At 40.9% G+C, this 24,103-nt stretch overlaps 1 pseudogene across 1 annotated transcript in view; it reads left to right on the top strand.

Moving 5' to 3' along the window:
* LOC311368291 (up-regulator of cell proliferation-like) overlaps window positions 1-23,831 on the top strand; it is a 29,120-nt pseudogene extending 5,289 nt beyond the window's left edge. The window contains exons 4-5 of the transcript in view: window positions 20,456-20,716; window positions 21,063-23,831. The product of the transcript in view is annotated as an up-regulator of cell proliferation-like (transcript). The remainder of the gene's footprint in view (window positions 1-20,455; window positions 20,717-21,062) is intronic.
* The last annotated feature ends 272 nt before the right edge of the window (window positions 23,832-24,103 follow it).

Below are 24,103 nucleotides of genomic sequence, written 5' to 3'. Positions count from 1 at the left end.
CAGATGCACCTCTCTATTAACACACAGATGCACCACTCACTATATTAACACACCGATGCACCTCTCACTATATTAACACACAGATGCACCTCTCACTATATTAACACACAGATGCACCTCTCACTATATTAACACACAGATGCACCTCTCACTATATTAACACACAGATGCACCTCTCACTATATTAACACACAGATGCACCTCTCACTATATTTACACACAGATGCACCTCTCACTATATTTACACACAGATGCACCTCTCACTATATTAACACACAGATGCACCTCTCACTATATTAACACACAGATGCACCTCTCACTATATTAACACACAGATGCACCTCTCACTATATTAACACACAGATGCACCTCTATATAAACACACAGATGCACCTCTCACTATATTAACAGACAGATGTACCTCTCACTATATTAACACACAGATGCATTTTCCATTGACCTCGTGGTTTACCTACTCTGTGTCATTATTTTCTGTATTACCATTATTTATACGAAATATGATGCAAATTAAGGCCAAATACTGTCTTTTTAAATAAGTAGTTAATCCGATGAATAGTGTTAGAGTAATCGTGTTGACGATAATTAATTTACTCATAAGACATACAAGAGCCCTCTGCAGGGTGCCTGATAGGTCAGGATGACCCTAAGCACTTCTTGATGTGATCTTAAAAGCAGAGGTGATAAATAAAATGGCTGAGAATAATTATTCGATCCAGTGCCAGTGAAACAAAAAATACCGTAACCGTTTAAGCTCAACATTGTGTTTTTAGGTAAAATATTGACGTTGTTAGGCTCTGCAACATCCGAAATATTTAGCTGTTGTGATAGCCATCTTGGGCTAGAGTGGGGGGAATTCTCACACTCTAGCCTCAAAGAAAGTCAGCGAAACCAACTGAAAATACACAAAGCAGGTTTAACATTAAACTGTTGATTCGGAAAAAAGTATTAATTATATCGAAAATCTGATTGGATGTATTTGAAGATCAAAGTGTGTTGATTTGTTATATGTTTGAACAAAGGTTAACGGTTTAAAATTGACCAAGTTGCGAAGTTGGAAGTAGTTGAAGTGTTAGAGAATGGGTGGATGACTTTGCCCTCCTCCCATTGACTTCCATTGTAAAAAATAATATTATTAATATACTATTATAAGTGACATATTATGAAGAGATAACACTTTTTGCCGGGATTTATTTGTTTTTATTGTTTATTTTTTTATTAGTGTAACCAAGGTGAAATGACATGTTTTAATTTTATTAAATTTTCTTCTTCTTCTTCTTATTATAATTATTTTATTTTAATTGTGTTGAAACTTCACCAAATTCTGATTCATGTGTTGTAAGTTATGTTCAAGGTACATTTTCTAACCTGTTAAAGGTGTTTATCATACCTGTACTGTCGCTTTAAGAAAAGTCTGCCTAGTGACATCAATGCAGCGCGCAGCTCAGTCTGCGCTATCCTAATTGAGTGGAGGTACGTTGTTGTAATTGTCGTCATGTTGGAGCATGAAAGTTGTTTTGTGGACAATGAAAATGTAAAATGTGCAACTTAATGTGTTGGAGTCAGGGCTCTGAACATGTTATAGCGTTGTTAGTTCAACTCACACTTTGTAGGAGCACTTTTCCAGTTTTATTGTATACACGTGCGTCCTAGTGCTACAAGGTTTCCCCGTGTGTTCGTTTGTCAGGAGGGGAATGCGGACCCGTCTGCAATGTGCTCAGAGAGTTTCTTTTCTACTTTCTTCTTCTTTTGACTTGTGCAGGTATGAATATTTTATCTGTTTTATTTATTTTATTATTTTAGTACGTTGTGATGAATACATTGAGTCGGCGCTATCCTAATTGGGTGGAGGAGGGGAATGCGGACCCGTCTACAATGTGCTCAGAGAGTTTCTTTTGACTTGTGCAGATCGCAATAAATGTCAACAGCCAGCCTCCGTTGTGGTCCAGCAGTCCTTCTCCTGCGCATTCATCCAGAACACAACGCAGACCACTATCAGATAACGGATGTGCGCCCATTCTTATAAGAAGAGTAGCAGTGAGGCCACACCCGTTACATTAGCATGACGAGACATTGCGATGAAAACAATATCCCGAGTATGAGATCTCAATCATGGGATATTGCCCAATATCCCGAGATAGCGTGTGTACGCCGTGTGTACGCCTCCGGATGATATTATGAATCATGAAGACTGCGTCTGACGTCTCTTGTACTTCCACAACAAGTAAAGACTCGTAGTGGGGGTTATCTTTAAGAAATAAATAAAAGAAAGAAAGAAAGAAAGAAAGAACAAAGCCTAAGAATAACAATAGCTGAGCGCTGCTTGCAGCACTCACCTAAGAAGTCTGGAGCCTCTCCATTCATGTTTGATTTCCATTGGGCGTCACCAACGGGCGCAGAGCAAAATGTCTCTGGACATCAACAACCAATCATAGCAACGAAACGGGTGACCCTGCACTGAGAGAAAAATAAAATACATCCTTCTTCTCAACAAAGCTTTAAGAGCGGTAGTTTGTTCTTCTTTTAGTGAAAATATACTGTCCAGTTTGTTTAACACTGTCTCGATAGCAGAATAAACAGACGGTTCTACATCACCGGCAGCAATCTTTGTTGTGGATGAAAATGCCTCTACGTCGATCCTCTGCACCGTCATTGTATTTATCTCGTATTAGATGAACGGTTGTGATTGGTCCAAGAAGCTTATCCTCTCTCAGACGCCGTAGACAACCGCTGTCTGACAGAGGTCTCTCTCCGGGGCCGTAGCTAGATGCTACTTGACCTTGTGCTACCAAGTTGTATGAGTGTGTTGGGGAGGGGCTGGACCTGAGCCGGGGTAGGGCTGGACCTAGAGGTTAGCTGGACTAGGCCCAGCCCACCCATATATGATAATACACATTTTTGAGACATTCGTATTTAAGGCTGTTTCCCTGTTCGATAACTTAAAGTAGGCTTTCACTCTTTCGGAGGAAGTTGGTATCCAAAATTAAATTGTTTCGATAGAACTGCACCGTCATGTTATCAGAACAACTTATATTCACGTACCGCAGTGCAAGTCAACATCGGTTTTGTAGCACTGACTGCTATCAAGATGAATGATCAAAACATCAGAAAGTGATAATTATATGTAGTTCAGAATGGCATTAACCGCTATGGATGCAATAAGAGGACTTTGTGTGATTTACTGCATATCGAAGTGAACAAAAAAAGTGTTTGCGGCTGCAGATGTTGAAAGATGTAAAAAATAAAATGCTTCAGTACACAACTATTCAGAGATGTTCAGCGCTACAAGCCCCGGCCCCAAAGTTCTAACCATAATTTGGTGGGGATTTTAAATAGCTGATTTAGAATCACATCAAGACTTAATCTCACACATTCGTGAAAGATGCCATGCACAAAACAGTTGTCCACAAATATATATATTTCTGTCCACAGTATTTCTTATATAGATTAGAAAAGGTGTAAAAAATAAATAATTAAAGAATATGCTTTATAGTCCTATTATACTCTTATGTCGCTTTTCCACCGACAGTATCAGCTCGACTCGACTCAACTCGCCTCAACTCGACTTGGTTTGGTTCCAGGCACGTCGCGTTTCCATCTGAAAAAGTACCTCTTCAATGTGGGCGGGTCGTAGAAAAGAACCTCTCCACCATGGGCGGGTCGTCATTAGGTTTTAATCACGGGAGACGCGATTCCCGGGAAATCTGAATCTGATCAAGAGTATTTCCTGATTCCCGGGAAAGGTTATGATGGGAAATAAAATAAAATAAAAAGCGCAATGACTGCGCATCTATTGTTGTCATACGGTAACGTTGATAGAGGCGAAACTCGAGCCCTGGGAAAGGAACGACACTGAAACTAAACAGCGAAACGCTGATCCTCCGGAGCCGGTCCGTGGACTCCAGCCACGCCGGACACACACAACCACGCACGACACACACAACCACGCGCAGCCTAACTCTAGCCACGGGAAAGGAGCGACACACACGGCGAAACGCTGATCAGTGTCCCCCTCGGGAGCGGGTTCGTGGACTCCAACCACGCCGGACACAACTTAACTTTGAGTGATTATTCCCATTTACAGCCGCTGGCCAATCAGTTGCCAGCAGCCTGTTTACGTCACACAAAAGTACCTACTCCGCTCGCTTGGAACCTCGACGGAGGTAGTACTAAAATGGAAACGCAAAAAAGGCAGGGCCAGTCGAGCTGGTACTGTCGGTGGAAAAGCGGCATAAGATATGACTAGTGGGAGGATATCTGTCAAAACGCGCGTCTGGTGGTCATTTTCTGTATTTCTTCAAGGACTCAATATAATAGGCTAAACGTTTTATCTCGTATTGTTTTAAATTGTACTACGGCCTATGAAGTGTTCTCTTTTCTGTTACCAATGCCCGTTATTTCTAGAATGCAGTAATTAAATCAATCAATCAAAACGTTGTATAAAGCTTATTGTCTTCTGAAATTCCTCATTGAAGCAATTCCTGGATGGCAATGATACCACTGTAGACCTACCACTAGGGGGCAGCAGATCATAAAGGAAAAGTGGAACAAACAGACAGACGCTCAAAGACATTAAACAATAATGGAGAGATGTGTTGAGATACAGTGTGGACGTTTACGACGAATCAACCATTGTTAAGCAATTCTCACTGCTTAACAATGACCTAGTCCTAGACAATTTCAGCATTGACCTTGAGGATTAGTTTCCACAGAATTTTTTAACTTTTAATATTTCCAGACATTTCCCCAACAAGATCATGAAAACCTCCCCTCGCACTCGAATCGATACATAGTAAGTAAATAAACACGCGTTTTGCGCTTTTCATGATCATTCATATGATTTCAATCATATGTAGGCTATCCAGACACACCCAGTGGGTGGGATACAAACTGGGTAACATAACAAAATCCAATGGTTTCATATGTATTCTATCTTTACAAATAGTTAGAATTAACTAGGCTACTGATGCCAATCTCGGATTTAGTGCGTTAGCGATCTACAACGTTCATGACGTTATTCAGTGTTTTGTGTAAGGAAATAGTGAGGCAAAATGCGATTTCACTGAGGCAAGTTATGAACTGTTGACAGTTTGTCTGTAAGTCTGTCCCTGCCTTCAGTTTGGCTGTCAATGTATAGAGCGCAACAGTGACCGCCCCCTTTTTAACAGCTCTGGTTGTGGCGTGCACAGACATTTTGGGGGGCAGGTGCTCAGTGAAAAATAAGGGCACTTTGTGCGGTGTTACGTCCCCTAAGTGGGCTAGGGGTAAGGGGAGTAACATAGTACCATGTCACAGTATGTCACAGTAACATAGTAGGAGTCATGTAGTCCACGTTAGGGGTGTTTATCGCCAAACTCAAGCGCTTGTCTTCAGGGAGATCCACGGGCAAAAACAACTAACAAAACGTAGCCTATCCCTGACTAGAAACAAAAGACAACTTTCTAAATTAAAGAAAAGTACAAGTTCTAATCCTCCCTTGTTGTTTTAATTGTTTTAATAATATCCTATTAAGGTAAATACAAGATTACTGCAAGTCTTGTAACATAGAAATAACTTAATAATAACAAAATAATATAATTAGCTTATATAGCTTCATGACTGATTCAGTACCACCAACCCACTTTGCGTAGTTAAAATAAAATGTTTGGACAGCTTTTAAGATATTTCAATAAAATTTGAGGAACAGTTCACCATTAAAATCTGAGCTTTAAAAGGCCCTGAACAGTTAACATGAGTGGTCTTGACTCTGACCTTTCGTCTTCCTCCTTGCTGCTGGTGGATGCTTTCATCCAGGAGAGCAGAGAGCTTCTCCCCTGGGCTGCCTGCTGTAGCTCCCTTTCTTTTTCCTTTTTTAACCTCTCCTTTCATTATGCTGCAATTGGTAAATAAAAAGAGACCAACCATATGAATACGACTGCTTTTCTGTTTGTCATTTAGCAAATAAATGACTGCAAGTGTTAATTATGTAGCCTAATGTAAACCTACACAACACTAAATATTCAGCATACTGATAGATTCACATGCTGTACCAATGACAAACTCTGCCGACATTAGTTGTGTGGTGGTCATCACGTCTTATCTATTATTGATGTGGGCTAGCTTGCAGGTCAGTCGGCTAATGTATGCTCCGCTGTGTGGCGCTGCATGAGAGAGGCTACTTCACAACAGAGACAAATAAATGCAAGTAATAGCTTGGCAATGGCAACTGAGGCTTAGGGGGCAAACAATACACTCTAGACTCAATTCATTTATGTGTTACCTCGCTGGTTGGGCAGGGGAGTAGGTGTGTGTGTGGGACGCGCCTCCGTTTGTGTCCGCTCTGCGCGTTCACGTTGACAAAGGAAGAGAGGTGTGTGCGGAGGAGGAGGGGGGGGGGGCGGCATATTTATTGGGGCATTATTATCACACGTTTTTAATCGTCGAGCATTTATAGATGATAATGTCGGCATGGGCCACATACACTGTTTAAAAAAACAACAACGAACTTTCAGATTTTTTTTTCTTTTTCAAAAGGGCACGTGATTGGGCCATGGGGCAAAGGGCCGGTGCTATAGCACCAGCTTGGGTCTACCTGTGGGCGCCACTGCCAGGGGGCGCTGTTGCACATTTTCTGCAACATACGCAGCACGAGTTTAAAGTAGACAGGCATGAAGTCGAAAAAGCGGTGTGCATTAGAACAAAAAAAGAAAAAAAACATAAGATCTCCCCCCACCCCCTCACCTTGCTATTAAATTTGCTTAATGAATAGATTTGATTTGATTAGCATTTTACAGACCCACACAATGGGGGGGGGTTTGGTATGGTCCATCACCGTTGCTTCTTTCAACATAAAAATCTACAGTCAGTGTTTAATGACGTTGGTTTACCTTTGAGCATTTCCTACTGTGTAAAATGCTTTTTAGATTTAACGTTTATATCAAGAAAAGAAAGACCCGCCCCCTGGGGGGGGTCACAATTTTCGGTGGGTCGCAGAATTCGGTGTCACCTGTAGTTTTTATGTCTGGAACCAAGGCAATCGTTCGCCAAGGTAGTCATTTTATTCAGGCCAAAAAACGATTTGGGAATCGGAAGAAAAGGTGAAGGTACAAGACTGTGTACATTATTTTTTAGCCACTAGATGGCACTCCTATATCTGGCATAGTGAGCGCCATCTAGTGGCTAACTTATAAACAACACACTACTAATTGCTGCACACAATAACTCACAGGCAGTACCATAATTATTAATACTTAAGATACCACAGGAACAGACGCCGAGGGGAACTAAGTGAGTGGGTGTAGCCAAAACACTGAGTCGCTTTCCAAGAAGTCCCTCAGTCGGAACGCGCCTGTTGTAGTTACCAAACGGGGAGCATCCAAGTCGTCTTCTAGCAAGAGACCTCGAAAGCCTGTTCAAGTCCTTTCTACCTAGCCTCCACTGTAGCACCATCCAGTGACTTACCATTAGATAAGTTAGGAACACTGCATTATTAGAATAACACTTCTCCACTGTTTTCTGGAGTATAGAATTTAAGACTTTTCCATGTCAGAAATAGAACCACAGGTCCTACATGAAATGTGACGTTATATAAAGGGTATTTTGTGTTGGTTGTTTTAAATGAACACTAGGCCATACACTAAAGTCCTTTAGTATTCATCAGAAGGTGATGAATGAAGAAGATATTCATTTTGATGAGGACTATACATTTATCAGCAGACTGTTATAGCAGAACTTGGATATGCTACGGTTCTGTCTGATTGAAAAGTGGGATGGCCGTGGTCTACATTTTTCTGAAATGGTAAATGATGGTTATTCCGACTCATCTGAATGTAATCTCTTTGACCTCACAGGGGCAAGATCTGCACTACAAGTGACAAGAGCTGAACGTAAACTACAACCTAGTTTTTCCAACCCTGGTGTCCCAAAATCAACCTGAAAGAGCTGCACACATCTTTTTTATTAATTTAATTAATTTAATGTAAATACATTCATCTCAAAGCAACCCTTTTATTTTGAAAACAAATATATTTCCTGTAGATATTAATAAATGTCTTGCACTGTGTATAAAAACATTACTTCTGTATTTAAACTCATACTCTTACTGCTATTTGAATAGGCAATGCCTTATAAAGAAGGCAGTATTGAACCATATTATATATATTATAACAAGAATAAATTATAAAATGAACCAAAACAGGACTAACCATTCAACTCTACAACGCTATATAACAGTGCTGCCATGAAGCCAGTGTGCTGGCCATTGGGGTCTGGGTATTGGTCACGTATCCTGCTCACTCCAGCCGTGCTGCCTGCTGATGCCGTCCCTCTTCCTCTACCCACTGGTCTTCCTCTTGCCGCACTGCTTGCTCTTCCTGTCCTTTTACCTGTGGCCGTATTATTCATTAAAGATTACAATATTGATTATAGATTACAATAGCCTGCATGCATAGACAAATTTCTCCTGGTGATCAATAAAGGACTTACCCATACATGCTAGGATTCGTATTTGCTGTCCCTCGCACATTTATAAAGCTCTTAAGCAGAAACTTTGATCTGATATTAATGTCTTTCACCAGAAGAATACAGAATATTACACATTTTCAATTCAAGATATCACAGATGTTCCATTGGCAGCTTCTCACTTAGATATTAGCTTTTAGATTCATGGTAACATGGTACATATTATAAATTGGACTTGGACAATGTTCGTAATTAAACAAGGCAGTTGAAGGACCAGGTTAGCCTACAGAGTAAGTGCTTCTCAAAGGTGTGTTGCAGGTTCGTATTTGTTTCTGCTGTAATGTTTCCCCCCCAATATTTCTTATTGTGATCTAATTTTGACACCCCATCTGTCTCTGTATCCCATCTCTAACCTAACCAACCACTTTGTAGGGTTTAGTTCACGTGACAACCAAAGTGCTGCGTGTGGTGCAGCTCTAAACTTTCATCAAAGGAAACCTTACATTGCTATTAAATCCACTTTGATGATCGCAATAACCCAGAGGCCTTCAAAACGTTCCTGATAACAGAAATCTTAAGGTCCAATGTGTAGACTTTAGTAGCACCTAACAGTGAGGTTGCTGAGTGCAACCAAATGTATTTGATTAGATGAGGAAGATGAAGCCCAATCAGTTTTTTAATCTGATCTTGTTATCTCTTACCAGTTTGCTTGCCCAGGTGCAAAGATTGGACAGAAGGCCTGATGTCACAATATCTGTATTATATGATGCTTCTTTTATTGCTTGATGATGTGGTGAAATGTCCCCATGGGGTTCAGAGATTGAAACACTGTTGAATACACTTCTCCATATCTGGTTTGCTATTGTTCTCTTACTTACTTTCAAAAGTTCTGGTGATTATAATTTGATCTTTGTCTTGGTGTAGACTCATGTGAGTTTGACCACGCGATCGGCAAGAGTTTACCCACGCAAATTAATTTGATTAGACGAGGAAGATGGAGCCCAATAAACTCTAGTTTTCTTTTAAATTCCATTAGGGTAGACCTCACCCATTCTGTCTCTGAATCCTGTCTCTAACCAAGCCAACCGCTCTTCAATGTTCTCATTAGTAAACATTATCCTATCAAATGTGTGTGTGCCTTGGTCTGTGTGAGTGTTAATATTCCGGATTGGTAATGCCTATATCTCCATGGTGGAATCGTCAAAAGTATGGGGTATACATATCCCCGGTAAGCAAGTCTCGAAAACGTTTTGTGCCAAAGTTCCCATAGGGGGCGTTATAATTCACGGTCAAAGTTAAAAAATCTGAGACTTGGGGCCTCTACAAATAGTCAAATCTCCTTACCTTTATGCCTCCTTTCCTTAACCCTTGTGGAAAACGTCATCAGGTCAAGGAGAGATGGAAACGTGCTTCCTTTCGAACATAGGAAAAGACTGCAGTTTAAAATGAATTAGACTCCACTTTCCTAACCGACGTCATTGCGCGACGGCGGGTATTGCTCTAGCGTCTCTAGCGCGAAACTACAATTTTCCAAAGATGGACTACAACAAGCGCTCTTTGATCCATGCGTTCTTCTCGTATTGATTTCAATCAGGTTATCGCCAACAGTGAGAATCACTTAGGTCGGATTTGGCAAAAGGGAATATTTGAGCCACTTGAATCCCAATTCACATGTGGAAAAAAAGAGGCTCAACTTATGTTGATGTTTAAATTAACTGCCCCCAGTAGTCTTTCTTAAATGTGAAGTCAGCATTTTATTTTCTTATGGTGTATATTGTGTGCTTACTAACCATCAATAAATTAATTCATTTCGATTCAAATAATATGTTTCTGGAGTTGGTATCCATTATTATTGTATTATTGTATTATTATTCTCTTCTCTTCTTCTGCTTTACTGTCTCTCATGCGTCTTCGTGTTAGAGGTTAGGGTTAGGGTTAGTGTAGAGTCGGTAAGAGTCGTGTAGAGTCGGTAAACTTCGTCAGTGGCCTGTTTCTTTAAATATTGCCGCCGTAAAGTATTATGGGATACCAATATCTCCTTTCCTTTCGTAAAGGTTGGTCAGGAGTATCCTATGCTAAAGGAGGCTTAAAGGATGCATCGAGGCTCCTTTCCTAAGCATTTTTAGAATTCGAACCACCTTTCCTCCAAGTACTTCCGGGTCATCTCCTTAGGTAAAGAGAATATTCCAGGTTAGCCTACAGAGTAAGTGCTTCTCAAAGGTGTGTTGCAGGTCCATATTTGTTTCTGCTGTAATGTTTTCCCCCCCAATATTTTTTATTGTGATCTAATTTTGACACCCCATCTGTCTCTGTCAGCACGTTTACATGCAGAGTCATAATCGGGTAACTAAACGAATAAGACCTCAACAGGACTTGTAAAATGCATGTAAACACCTTTATCCAATCTACTTTGCACAAAAATCGGCATGTGAACGGGCAAGCTAAATCGGATAAGAATGCCTAGATAAGTCGTTCATAGTCTGGTCTCTACCTGCATGTACACAGCATCGTTTCAGAGTTCACGTTCTGCACATGCTCCAGATCTTTTCCGGGGGCCGTGAGCCGGAAGTAGAAGGAGACGGTATACGTGTTGTTGTCGCCGTTGGAAAACGAGACACAGGCCGTGTCCCAATTCAGGGGTTGCATCCTTCGAAGGACGCGTCCTTCGAAGGATGCAGCCTTCGTAGACCGCGAAGGCTGAACCGAAGGCCGAACGAGCGTTGTGGAATGGGACGGTCTGGCCTACGGAGCATTTCAGGATTGCGTAACCAGCCCTTAACGTCCTTTACCTTGCGTGACCACGCGCCCCTCCTGTCTCCTAGCAACCCTGACAGCTGCCGTTCAAACCGGACAGCGGAGGAGAAATATGGAGCCAGAAATCATAATTGTATTGGTTATGTTTTATATTTTATTGGAGGAGTGGGAGAAGATTCACCGCCGGGGGAAGAGGAAGAGAGGATGTTGGCTTAACGTTAATTAGTTTAACGTTATATGTCTAGCGTTAATGTCATTGAACTTTGACAATAAAGTTACATATTTAAAATGGTCCCAACCTTACTTTTATATAAAAAAAAAAGTTTTGTCATTAAATATGTATTCGCTGCAGCTGCTGCTTCCACTCTCTCCGCGCCATTTCTGAAAAAATATCCAACACGCGAATGAATGAATGAATGTTGGGATACGTTGGGCCGTGAAGGATGCATCCGATGCATCCTTCAAATCCGGGAAACGAAGGCTGCACATCTCGGCCGCATTCGAAGGACCCTTCGAAATGGGACAGCACTTGACGCGCCGCTGTGACGTATGCGGTCTTCAAATGTGTAACATATTTCAGCCATAATATTCTCCCATAGCCACAATACTGAGTAAACATAACATAAGCCTTAAGACTGCTGCACAACCAGGCAACAGCTGATCATGAAAGGGGGCGGGCTTTTTAAAGCCACAGAACACGCCCACCTCTACCTTCTTATTTAACTCGGACTCCGCCATTTTAGGTCAGAATCTCTTGGGCGGCGTATCGATTGGATGTAAAGCTTAGAGACGCTCCACGTGTGTTATATACGATCCCTCTCCTTTTGTTTCATAGACGATAGACAATAGACCAATAACCTTAACCAAATAAAGTGAGTTAAAAGCGATCCTGTCTCGGCGGCCTTTCCTGGACTAAAATTCATAACAATTGCGTCCTTCGAAGGATGCAACCCCTGAATTGGGACACGGCCACAGCGATTTATTTAAAAAGGTGGCACAGAAGATAGAGGAAGCCAGTGAATGTAGTTACCCTCTATAAGAATTGTGTCCCCGGCTGCGGGGGCGCGCATGGCATGCATTCAGTGAAGGTGGAAGCACATGGACGCTACGCTTCGATTTCACCCAAGACTGAATTAAAAGTACATGTTTTTCTAAATGTGGGTCATCAACGAGGTTGTAAAGTAGTAACTTCGGGCACATCTGTCAAAATAAACGTTTTTTTCTTCCAATGTCTTTACGATCTTTATTTATTCATTGCGCCACGACCGAACTGACGGGGATATTCTCTGAAATTATGAATCTTAAAGACCGCGTCGGGTTCTCAGACTCTCGGGTACTTCCACAACAAGTAAAGACTCGTAGTGTGGGTTATCTCGGCCATGGGGGAGAAGGAATTGGGGGAATGCCGTATACGGACGGGCGGCGGAGGGGCTGCTCCGGCGGGAGAGAGATGTTTTCAGCAGACAGCTGTCAACTCACTTGGGGTCGGCGATTTATTTAAAAAGCTGGTGCAGAAGATGGAGGAAGCCGTTGTCATGCCAATGTAGTTACCCCCTATAAGAAGTGTATCATCATCAACATGCATGCATTCAGTACACACTACGCTTCGATTTCACCCAATGCTGAATTAAAAGTACATGTTTTTCTAAATGTTTCTCATCAATGAGGTTGTAAAGTAGTAACTACGATCTTTATTCATTCATTGCGCCGCGGCCAAACTGACAAATATTATCTGATATTATGAAACGCGACATTGAGGAGAAAGCGATGTTTTCAGTAGACAGCTGTCAGTTCACTTCGGATCCATATACTTTCTCCGACGCTCCATTGTTCCGACCTCTCGTCGTAGGCGGACTCCTCCGCCAGCAGAGCCAGCTCCTCCGGTTGGACTCATACGCATACGACCGAGAGGTCGGAACAATCGTTCGAGCGTCGGAGAAATGATATGGACCCGAAGTGAACTGACAGCTGTCTACTGAAAACATCTTTCTCGAATGCTGCCTGAGTTTGTTGTTGCTGGTGACGTAAAGAGGTCAGCCGGTGGCTCTACTACCACTAGTTGAAATGGTTACAGCGCCACCTATCGTACCGGGGCATGACGTGCTTCAGCCAATGAATCGGTTTACTCACCGCCATGTATACTCGGACAATTGCAGTTGTCCAACTGCGGAGCATATTCAAACTATTCGTCTCTAACCAAACCAACCGCTTTGTAGGGTTTAGTTCACATTACATCCAGAGTGCTGCGTGTGGTGCAGCTCTAAACTTTCATCAAAGGAAACCTTACATTGTAACAATACAATTAAATCCACTTTGATGATGGCAATAACCCAGAGGCCTTCAAAATATTCCTGATAACAGTACTCTTAAGGTCCAATGTGTAGACTTTAGTAGCATGTAACAGTGAGGTTGCAGAGTGCAACCAAATTAATTTGATTAGATGGAGCCCAATCTTGTTTTTAATCTCTTACCAGTTTGCTTGGACAGAGTGCTTGATGTCACAATATCCGTATTATATGATGCTTCTTTCATTGCTTGATGATATGGTGTGAAATGTCCCCATGAGGTTCAGAGATTGAAACACTGTTGAATAAGTTAGGTTAACTTAACCTTTATTGGCCCTTTTTGGGGGAACTTCTTTCTCTGCCTTTGACCCATCCGGGAGCTGGTGAGCACATAAACACATAGGAGTAATCTTGTCAGACTTGTCCACACACATGGGGGCACACCCGGAGCTGTGGGCAGCCGAAGTGCAGCGCCCGGGGAGCAGGTGGGGGTTTCTTGCTCAAAGGCACCTCATCTGTGGATGAGGACGTAGGAGTGCTGCACAACTATTCCCCCTATCCACATTTTTGCCTAGCGGTCAGGATTCGAACCGTCCACCCTCCGGATACCGGTCCAACGCCTTAACCAGTAGGCCACGGATGCCCCGGAATACACTTCTCCATATCTGGTTTGCTATTGTTCTTTTACTTACTTTCAAAAGCGGTGGTTATAATTTAATCTTCCCCTTGGTTACTCGTGCGAGTTTGACTGAGCGATCTGGAAGAGTTTACTCGCGGAAACAAGGTGATTACCTAGTGGCACTTAATTTGGTTGCAGATTACAACACTAGCCCTAATGCGTTATTGCTTAATAACTAATTTACGTTTATGTTAGGTTGTGTGCTTGGTTGGACGCATCGCCAGTCAATCACAGGGTGATTCTTGGTAGCGTGGGCGGATCTGTTAATAATGGTGGGCGGGATCCATAATCACACAGCGATGACTTGTATAAATAACCTCAAACATAATTCACTTCTCAGAATCTCTTGACGCTCTCTTGGTGCTGCACAGTAGAAGTCTACGAACATTTTCATCTCCAAACAGCATCTCATCCTTCAATCACGTGAGTTTGGTCGGAAGTTTAAAAATGTTTGAAAAGACAGCCGTGTGTACGATGAAGGAAGAACGAAATATAGAATATATTGAAAGCTGGCCAATGCTTTGCACCAGCTATGCATTCGTTCAAACTTGATATGTAAATTGAATATATATATATTTTTATAGAATCAAGCAATATGTAAGTCATATAGCACAGCCTTAGTGTGAAGGATTAAAGTATGAGGACAACTGGTTACGCTTAAAGGGGAAATCCGGTGTAAAATGGATCTGGGATATGTTTAGTACGATAACGAGTTTTGAATGTTCGTTTGGGAGCGAAAAAGACGCATTCTTTAGTTGGCTGTTTTTAGCCGATTCTACCAAAACGCCATATAGACTGATAAGGGCATGTCACATGGTAAAAAAATAAATCACTATTTTAAACCACTTACAAGGCTAGAAGTAGCCCGACACTTTTTTAGTAGTATAATAAGGGTCTTAACATAAAGTTTATTAAAAAGGACATCTTATACACACAATACCATCAGTAGTTCACCCGTCGACGCCATCTTGTCTTTAAGACTCGATAAGTAGATTGGCGAACACAGAGCTTGCGTGTTGTTGACGGTCTGTGTAGCTCTGTGTTTGCCAATCTACTTAGTCTTAAAGACAAGATGGTGTCGATGGGTTAACTACTGATGGTATGGGGTGTATAAAATGTCCTTTTTAATAAACTATCTGTACACAAAGTTATAAATGCCTCGTTTTATATGTTAAGACCCTTATTATACTACTAAAGAAGTGTCGGGCTACTTCTAGCCTTGTAAGTGGTTTAAAATAGTGATTTATTTTTTACCATGAGACATGCCCTTATCAGTCTAACTATATAGCGTTTTGGTAGAATCGGCTAAAAACAGCCAACTAAAGAATGCGCCGTCTATAGGCGCTTTTTTGCTCCCAAACGAACATTCTAACTCGTTATCGTACTAAACATATCCCAGATCCATTTTACACTGGATTTCCCCTTTTAGTTTGACAATAAAATGACCTTCTGTATTTTGAAAAAAAAGTTCCTCACCTTCTTTGGTGAATACTAATATTTGACCACCAGAAAACTAGGCAAATAGGCAATACTTATGTTGGACTGATTCTGTGTGTGAGTATATTAGTGATTTTGTATTTTGTATTTTGATCACTTTAGTTTCCTTTTCGGTCGGAAAATGGCTGAAGAGTCAGCTGGAATTGACAGCATGAACAAGGAGGTAGAGTAACCTTGATATATAATTTCAATGTTAAATGGACTGCATTTTATCCAGCCTTTTTGTCGCATAGAATTATATCCCACCAAACAATATCCAGTTCAGATGGACATCATGTCAGGACACGTCCGCGTTCATGGGTCTGGTAATAACGAGACGCCTCGTCAGTGATGACGCTCACACTTCCCGACAGCGACTGTTCATGTGCACTGCGTTCGGAATCTAAAAGTTCTAATTTATCAGCAGTATATATCACACAAACAGGATTACCGCCACCATCTGTTGGGCGTGGAACATAGGTTCTGTGTTTGTTGGTGATCATGAACTGAGCAAAGTCGATGCCAACAGACGGTTACGTCAATCAATAGTAAAGTGTATACATGGCAAAAAATATGTGATATGATGGTTGATTCTGACGGGTCAAAACCTTTGCCTTGTGGTCCGCCATGTTCATGTGCGTCACTAGTAAACAATACGTCACCAACTGGGCAACTCTGTTATCATATGGTGCTTTCACATCACTGGGAATTATGGGGAAAACATTTTCGCGATGTCGGAAAGTTCTCGTGAACGACACCTCATGACTCTCTGATGATTCTACTTCCGTTCGGCAACTGGGGCCAGATTTTGTGAACAGAGTTGCCCAGTATGGTTTACTAGTGACACATGAACATGGCGGAACATGAAAGTTTTACTCAATATAAAATAATCAACCATCATATCAGTTTTTAACGTTGTGTACTGGTAAACCAGCTCTAGATAAGGGCAAGTGTAGCCTTCCATACAGTGGCAATACAATCTGCTTCTCATGAATAAAAGCAAAAGGATAGTAGGTGATACAGCTACAAGGAAATAAAGGCGTGCAAACTTGAAACTGATCCTACTAAGTTCTCTTTAGTTCTGACAGTTTTTTATCCGATAAAAAAACCCTGCTGTGAAGATTCCCAACGCAGTGCACATGAACGGTCGGGAACACGCGTAAGTGTGAGCGTCATCACTGGCGAGCCGTCTCGTTATCACCAGGACCATGAACGTGCCTATAATCTGGCCCTAGTTGCCGAAGGAAGTAGAATCATCAGAGCGTCATAAGGTGTCGTTCACGAGAACTTTCCGAGGTCGCGAAAATGTTTCCCCCATAATTCCCAGTGATGTGAACGTGCCATTAGCAACTACACTCTACGATGGACGTGCGGGCGGTGATTGCAGTCAGGAACGAAGGATTGACCATGTCAACAATATATACACTTTATGAAACGCTCACTATATGACAAAACTTGTATTAACAATATAAACACTACAATAATGACAACGGTTGTAAGATGCAAGAAACGGCTGAACTATTGGGTTAGAAGCTGTCGGAAAAAACTTTGCAATGGTTTATGGTTAGTCCCTTCACTCGTTCACATGATAATGTCCAGTCTTGTATCTTTGCCTTTCTTTCTATTTTCCAGATTTCTTTTTGCCCCGAATCAATATTTTCATGTTCACAACTAGGGGTGTAAATTGGAGCCTTCATGACGATTCGATATTGATTACTTAAGCCAATGATTCGATTATTTTCGATACTTAAGAATTCCCCACGATACGATTCGATTCGATATAATTCAATGCTCAATATTTTTTACATTATATTAATATAATATTAATCAAATAAATCAAAAATAATTATAATAATTTGCCTTTTATTGAGAATACAGAAACAGTATTCTATACACATTTAAGTGCTTAATGTGCAGGTCTAGTACGGCAATTAGCCTATTCACAGTAAAAAATAAATATATAATTATTATTTTATTTTTTTATAATCTATACTCTTGTGGACGAATCGATGCATTGAATGGTCGGCTGTATAATCGATACAAATCGATTAATATTTACACCCCTAGTCACAACTAACTTGACGGATAATTGGCTTGGTTCCAGTCTTAAAACAGTCAGTCACTGTTACGCTCTATTGGCCTTTTTATGACAAAGAAGACACTATTGGAGAGGTTTGCTTGATGTGTGTAGGCCTACTTTTTTTTTTTTTTTTACCATTGGCAATAACGTCTTAATGTTAAAATTGTAAAAAAAACAACAACATTTAATTGAAACCTTTTAAAATTAAAATAAAGTCATGCTCGAAGAAGTAGGGGAACGACGTTACCATGTATCCAACGCCCATTACACCCCTGACTGACTGTAATGCAATGTTAACCCATACAGTAGGCCTACGCCATTTGACTGTTTGTAAAGATAAAATAGTCCAAGTAAATATAAAATTGGCCTAAAAAGTATTACATTGGTAAATTATTCAACAAAGGGCAATTGTCAGAAGTCAAATATTTATTAAACTAAACTATTTCGCCAACTACAAAGTCCAAATATTGATAATTGTGTTGTATTTAACGTTTAGCCGATTGCGGGTAGAACATAGGTTGTGTCCTAATGTGACGTCCATTTAACGCCTGTTTCTTGACCTGACTAAAATGTTTGGTGTGTTTATTTTACTTTACAACTGAAATACATACATAACACATAACATAACCAAGTTATACTGGTTAACACGTCCAAACTGGAATCGTGTATTGAAATGTCTCGTATGGAAAGCCATTGGGGACAAAAAGGTCTGGGAAAATACACCTTAACAAGGCATAATGGTATGGAAGGCCATTAGGGCAAATAATGTCTTAGAAATGTCACGTTAACACGACCACATTTAGATGTAATATTGGGAAAATTGACACGTTAACGTGCATTTTCTGGTTGTTGCCAATGATATGTCTTACATATTCTTGATGAGGTTCTGTCAATGATGTCAAACAACAACGCAAGGTAGCACTTGTGCATTAATTACTGATGTGGGCGTCTACACACGTACTACGCACTCGTTTCAAGCACCTAGGTCTACCGTAAAGGGAATTATGTGTATGAAATGGAAACCAGAGTGGTGGTTTACATTTCAAAGACAATTTAAACTTATAGCGGAGTACGGTGAAGGTTACAGAAACTTGTTGAAGAGCTCTAGAACTTTCAGTCTTATGAAACCGTACATTTAGGGAATGCATTATATGAGCAACATTGGACAATGAGGAAACATTCCAAGCAGATTTGGCAAGGAAAGCTAGCTAGCTTTAAGCTGTAATGTTTCTAACACCCCTGTAAGATAAGAATGGAATTCTTTTTGTGTTTGCCGTTATCGCAAAATTTGGTCGTGTTAACCCAACATTTGTTCAACTTTATTTGCACTAATGGCCTTCCATACAAAATCTATGTCTTAACACAACATTTGTTCATGTTAAAGCAACATTTACAGACCAGTTTATTCAGAAGGCCGTTTTCATCAATTTGTCTGAATGATCACTGATATTGTAGTGTTAGATATTTCTGCAGCAGTCTATCATTATCACTGTCACCAAAGTGGTTTGCTAGCACCTTCTAGCGGCTAATATTCACGGGAGAAAAATGACCTCCATCGTCTCTTTGGTCTGGGAACTCACTGACCGTTTATTCTGAGCATGCTCACTATAGCATCCTAGTGCACACAGGCACACATGTTCTAATGTGACATCCACGCGCAGTCAATTTAACATGGCTTTGCTACTCATATGATCAAATATGCTTATCAGATATTCTCAGTTGTTCATTTCATACATACATAAGACTGGACATAAAAAAAAAAGTAAGACTGAACTGATAAGACTCTGGAAGCATTTTTTTTTATATGATAGATATTTGGACAATATGTGCCTGGCCCTAAAAGGTAGGGTCACGGTCAGTTCTTTTTTTATGTTCATATGCCGCACAAAGTAATTGTACTGAATGTATTAATTTTGTTCGCTCTTGTTTAAACTGAAGGACCTCCCCGATGCTTCTGATTCACGCTCTGAGGGATCAGGCCATTCCAGTAGAAAACATCAACCCAATGATCCTCTTAATGGTAAGGTTAAAAGCACATAATATGCTATGTATTGTGGCAACCCGCCTCGGGGAGTGAACCCGCCTCGCTCGAATCAGCACGCAGTTCGGTTGGGTGTTAGCCACAACGGCACGTTTAATTAAACAATAAGTCTTTCTTATAAAAGAACTAAAAGATGATCGCGTGGCGCAGCCACAACGGCTGGACTCTCTGTCCACCCAGCCACCAGAGAGCCCCCAATGGGTGTGGAAGCCTTTAGAGCAGGCTTCCTCAGGTGCTCTGCATCACGTTGATTGGGACCGGGCCGGGTTGCCACATTCCTCCACCCTTTGCCGAAGCCTCGGGTGGCCTCTCGGAGGTGCGGCGGTCCTGCGCATCGCCTAGCGTAGCTGTTTCGGCTGCCGGCCTGCCTCATCTCCGCGGCCTCGTCTCCCGCAGCCTCGTTTCCTGCGGCCTCGGGTTGCCACAGTGTATAGACACAAGCCTTACTTTTAAGTTTTGTTTTACTGATAACACATGTTCCTTCCATCGACAGTAAACTTGTATTCTCATTATGATTGATGATATAAAACATAGCAAAGCAGCATCTATAGGCCTGTCATTCCGCAGCACGAGTAAACATGCTTCATAACATGAGATCAATCCCCCTCGTAAAGTCAAACACTGATACAACCAGAAGGTAGCATGCTACATGAATAGTCTTGTTTGTTTTTCATCTTTTACAGAGGCCATTCCTCCAGGAAATGTCCAAGTTTCCCATGTCAGCAGTAGTACGGTGTCTCTTACATGGGACACACCTGCTGGTGAGGTGGGGGGCTATGTTGTGACCTGTTTCTGTGATTCAGAGACACATGGAGAGCAGACAACAGATTCAGACAGTGTGACATTCTCCGATCTGAAGCCAGGGCTCAAGTACGACTTCCAAATTAAAACACAGCTGAAAAGCGGAGGACTCAGCCAGCCTTCCTTGACATCTGTCCACACAGGTGAGTTATTCTTATAACCTACTAAAACCTTTTCATACAAGTTTCATACTACTCTTTTTGCTTATTGTTATCAGACTCTCCCCTCTACTTTAAGCTGCTATTATATTCCTATTTACTGGCAATATAAGATAGCTACACACACTAGTACTATTACTGGGGGCCTTAATAAAAAACATTCATAATAGTAAATAATCAAAGATAAACCACATAAAAGATATTAATGACATGCCACAAATTCCACCAAAAATAACACTGTGCAAATGTTTAAAGATTATTGTTATTATTATTATTATTATTAATAATAAAAATGAATCTACAATAATGGTAAGAACTTTGATATCCACAGAAACTGAACTGGAGGGTTTTCTAGAAAAGCTTGGCTTAACAAAGTACTACAAGGAGAAGCTCTCACTGAGCAGTGTCCTACAGATTGACAAGAAGGCCGTCACAGAGGAGGCGGCTAAATGTCTTTCAGATCTCCCTTGGTGCTTTCTCAAGAAGTTAATGATGGTCAATGCGACTGCTAGGAAAGTGAAATGTTCTGCAGGCAGTGAGTCAGTGGAGGATGATGATGGCAATGCTGATTTTGATTTTGACACCATGTTGGACCATAAAGAGTCAGGTGATGCGCTGAACCCATTAGACCTAATCACTGCTCTCTTTCTGTGCTCAAATGGCCTCCTTCAGCAGGAAATGGCAATCAAAATGTCCATGTGTCAGTTTGGGTTGCCTCTACTGCTTCCTGATTGTGGCACACAGAAGCACACGCTCATGCTTTGGGCTTTGAGAGGCATTGTTAAAAAGTACAGACCTGAGGAACTCTCGGACACCAAAAGCTATATTGAAAAATCAATTGTTGTCGAAAAACTTCCGATGGTGTCCTTTGTGAGACTTGGTGAAAGTTTATCATCAAAGTCAGAGATTCTGAATAGACTCCTGAGTGATCCCCAACAATACCAGAAAACTTTTGTTTACTATGACATGGAATGTGGTAATGTTCCAAGAGAAGTTGCAGATGGACTGGTGGAAGCTAGTTGGTATCTTCCCTGTGGTAAAAAAAACATTGATAATTTCAATGAACCAGTAGCTGTAGCTAATCTCAGAGGAGATATTTCTCTCTGTGAATTGCAATATTCATTTTTATGCAAAACGTCTGCTGCAGTTTTTGTGTTTCTTAACGATTTTGACAACCGATACAAACTACTCAAAAACCAACACGAAACAGAGATTTTCTTGATAGTCAATGTGGATAGCAAGAACTTCAAGCCAAAAAGGTTCAAAGAAGTATTGGAAGAATTGAAATTTAAGAGAGACAACATAATTGTAAAGAAAAACAACGTAAACAATGACGACTTTTCCAAAACCCTACAAGAAATTGTAACAAATGTTGCTAAAAACACAGAGAAAAGAAATAGCATAGAGCAAATGGCTGACATTGCTATTGAGCTTGGAATAATGGTTGATGAGCACGCCCCAGACTGTCAGAATGCTGAGAAAAAAGCAAAAGCTATCACCTCAAATATAACAAACACTGCACAGTACAAAGAGAGAGAACTTCCTCGGCAGGGCTCAATATGGAAAGAACTGACCCGTTTAGAGAAGGAGGAATGTAGGCTTAAAAAAGCTGGGGATGAAGACATAGAAAAATACAAATGTGGCCTAAACCAACAGAAAATACAACTCCGGGAACAGCAGAGGGATTTGGCCATTTCAAAAGATATGATCCGCTTCATGGAAGCAATCTCATGTCCAGCTGTTGAACAGGCTTATTTTTTAAAGTGGATGCAAATTCAACTTGACAACTTGACTAGAGAACATCTATCACAACTCGGGAAGCAGTATAAACTCAAAAGTAACAATTCGAGCAAAGAAGAACTTGAAGTCATTGATCAACAAATTTCTAGCAGCTCTTTAGGCATTGAGAACTACTTTCGAGAGATGTGTCAAATCTATGAATCTACAGTCTCCCTTCCTGAATCTAATATGATTCGTCAACAATTCATGCATTTGCCCAAGTTGTGTGCCCAATTACTCTTTGATGGATTTCCACTGGAGCTTGTGGAAGGAGAAGCATCAAGCATTCCTTTGGCATGGGTGAAGGACATCTTTTCTGAGCTGAGAAAAATGGTAGATCCAGAGAGCAAGATAAGAATTGTCACAGTTCTTGGGATTCAGGGCACAGGAAAGTCCACTCTTCTCAACACCATGTTTGGACTGCATTTTGCAGTCAGCAATGGCCGATGCACAAGAGGGGCTTTCATGTTGCTCATCAGAGTGAACAAAGAGTTCTCAAAAGAAATGAATTGTGATTTTTTGATCATCGTTGACACTGAAGGCCTGAAATCGCTAGAGCTAGCACAATTAGTAGATAGCTATGAGCATGACAATGAGCTTGCAACTCTTGTTGTGGGGTTAAGTGACATCACAATAGTAAACATTGCAATGGAGAACATGACAGACATGAAAGACATCCTACAAATTGTAGTACATGCCTTTCTCAGGATGAAAGAAGTCGGCAAAAAACCAAAATGTCAGTTTGTTCATCAGAACGTATCGGATGTGTCAGCCCATGACAATAACTTAAGGGACAGAACCCGGCTGTTACAACAGTTGAACGAGATGACACAGGTAGCTGCCAAAGTTGAGAAAAAAGAGGAAAACAAAAGCTTCAGTGATGTAATGGAATATGATCCAGACAGTGGCAACATGTACATTCCTGGACTATGGCGTGGAACCCCACCAATGGCACCAGTCAATTCAGGTTACAGTGAAGCAGTTTATGAACTGAAAACAAACATTATCCATATGTTGAAAGATTGCAAGTCATCTGCTTACAACATGGATGAATTTCTGAAGTGGACAGCAAGCCTATGGAAATCCATAAAACATGAAAATTTCATATTCAGCTTTAGAAATAGCCTGGTGGCTGATGCTTACATGAAAATATGCACAGAATTCAACAAATGGGAATGGGAATTCAAAAAGAGCATGTACTCATTGGAAAAACGTGCAAAAGCACAGATTTCAAATTTTGGAACAGCTGCTGGCATATCTGAGGCATCCAACATCAGAGAACTTGAATGTAAATTCAATACTGAAGCCAACTTACGACTAGATGAATGGGAAAAAAAAATTATTGTCAACGTAGAACAATATTTCAAAAGAACAGACAGTCATGTTCACCTAGTGGAGAAATACAGAGAAGACTTTATACAAACTGCAAAAGTCCTAAGAAACAAATTGGAGAGGTTGTTTCAAGCAGAAGTAAATATAGTGGCTGAAAATAAAGAGGGAATGGCAAAAGATGAGGAAGTCAAGAAGAACATCACAAAACGTTTGGAGAAAGAAGTGCTTAGATTGCTAGAGGAAAGCCGTAAAAGTAAAAGC

The sequence above is a fragment of the Micromesistius poutassou genome (assembly GCF_964030765.1).
Source record: "Micromesistius poutassou genome assembly, chromosome: 23".
NCBI classification, from domain to species: domain Eukaryota; kingdom Metazoa; phylum Chordata; class Actinopteri; order Gadiformes; family Gadidae; genus Micromesistius; species Micromesistius poutassou.
This window is presented reverse-complemented; position numbering and strand designations above follow the sequence as displayed.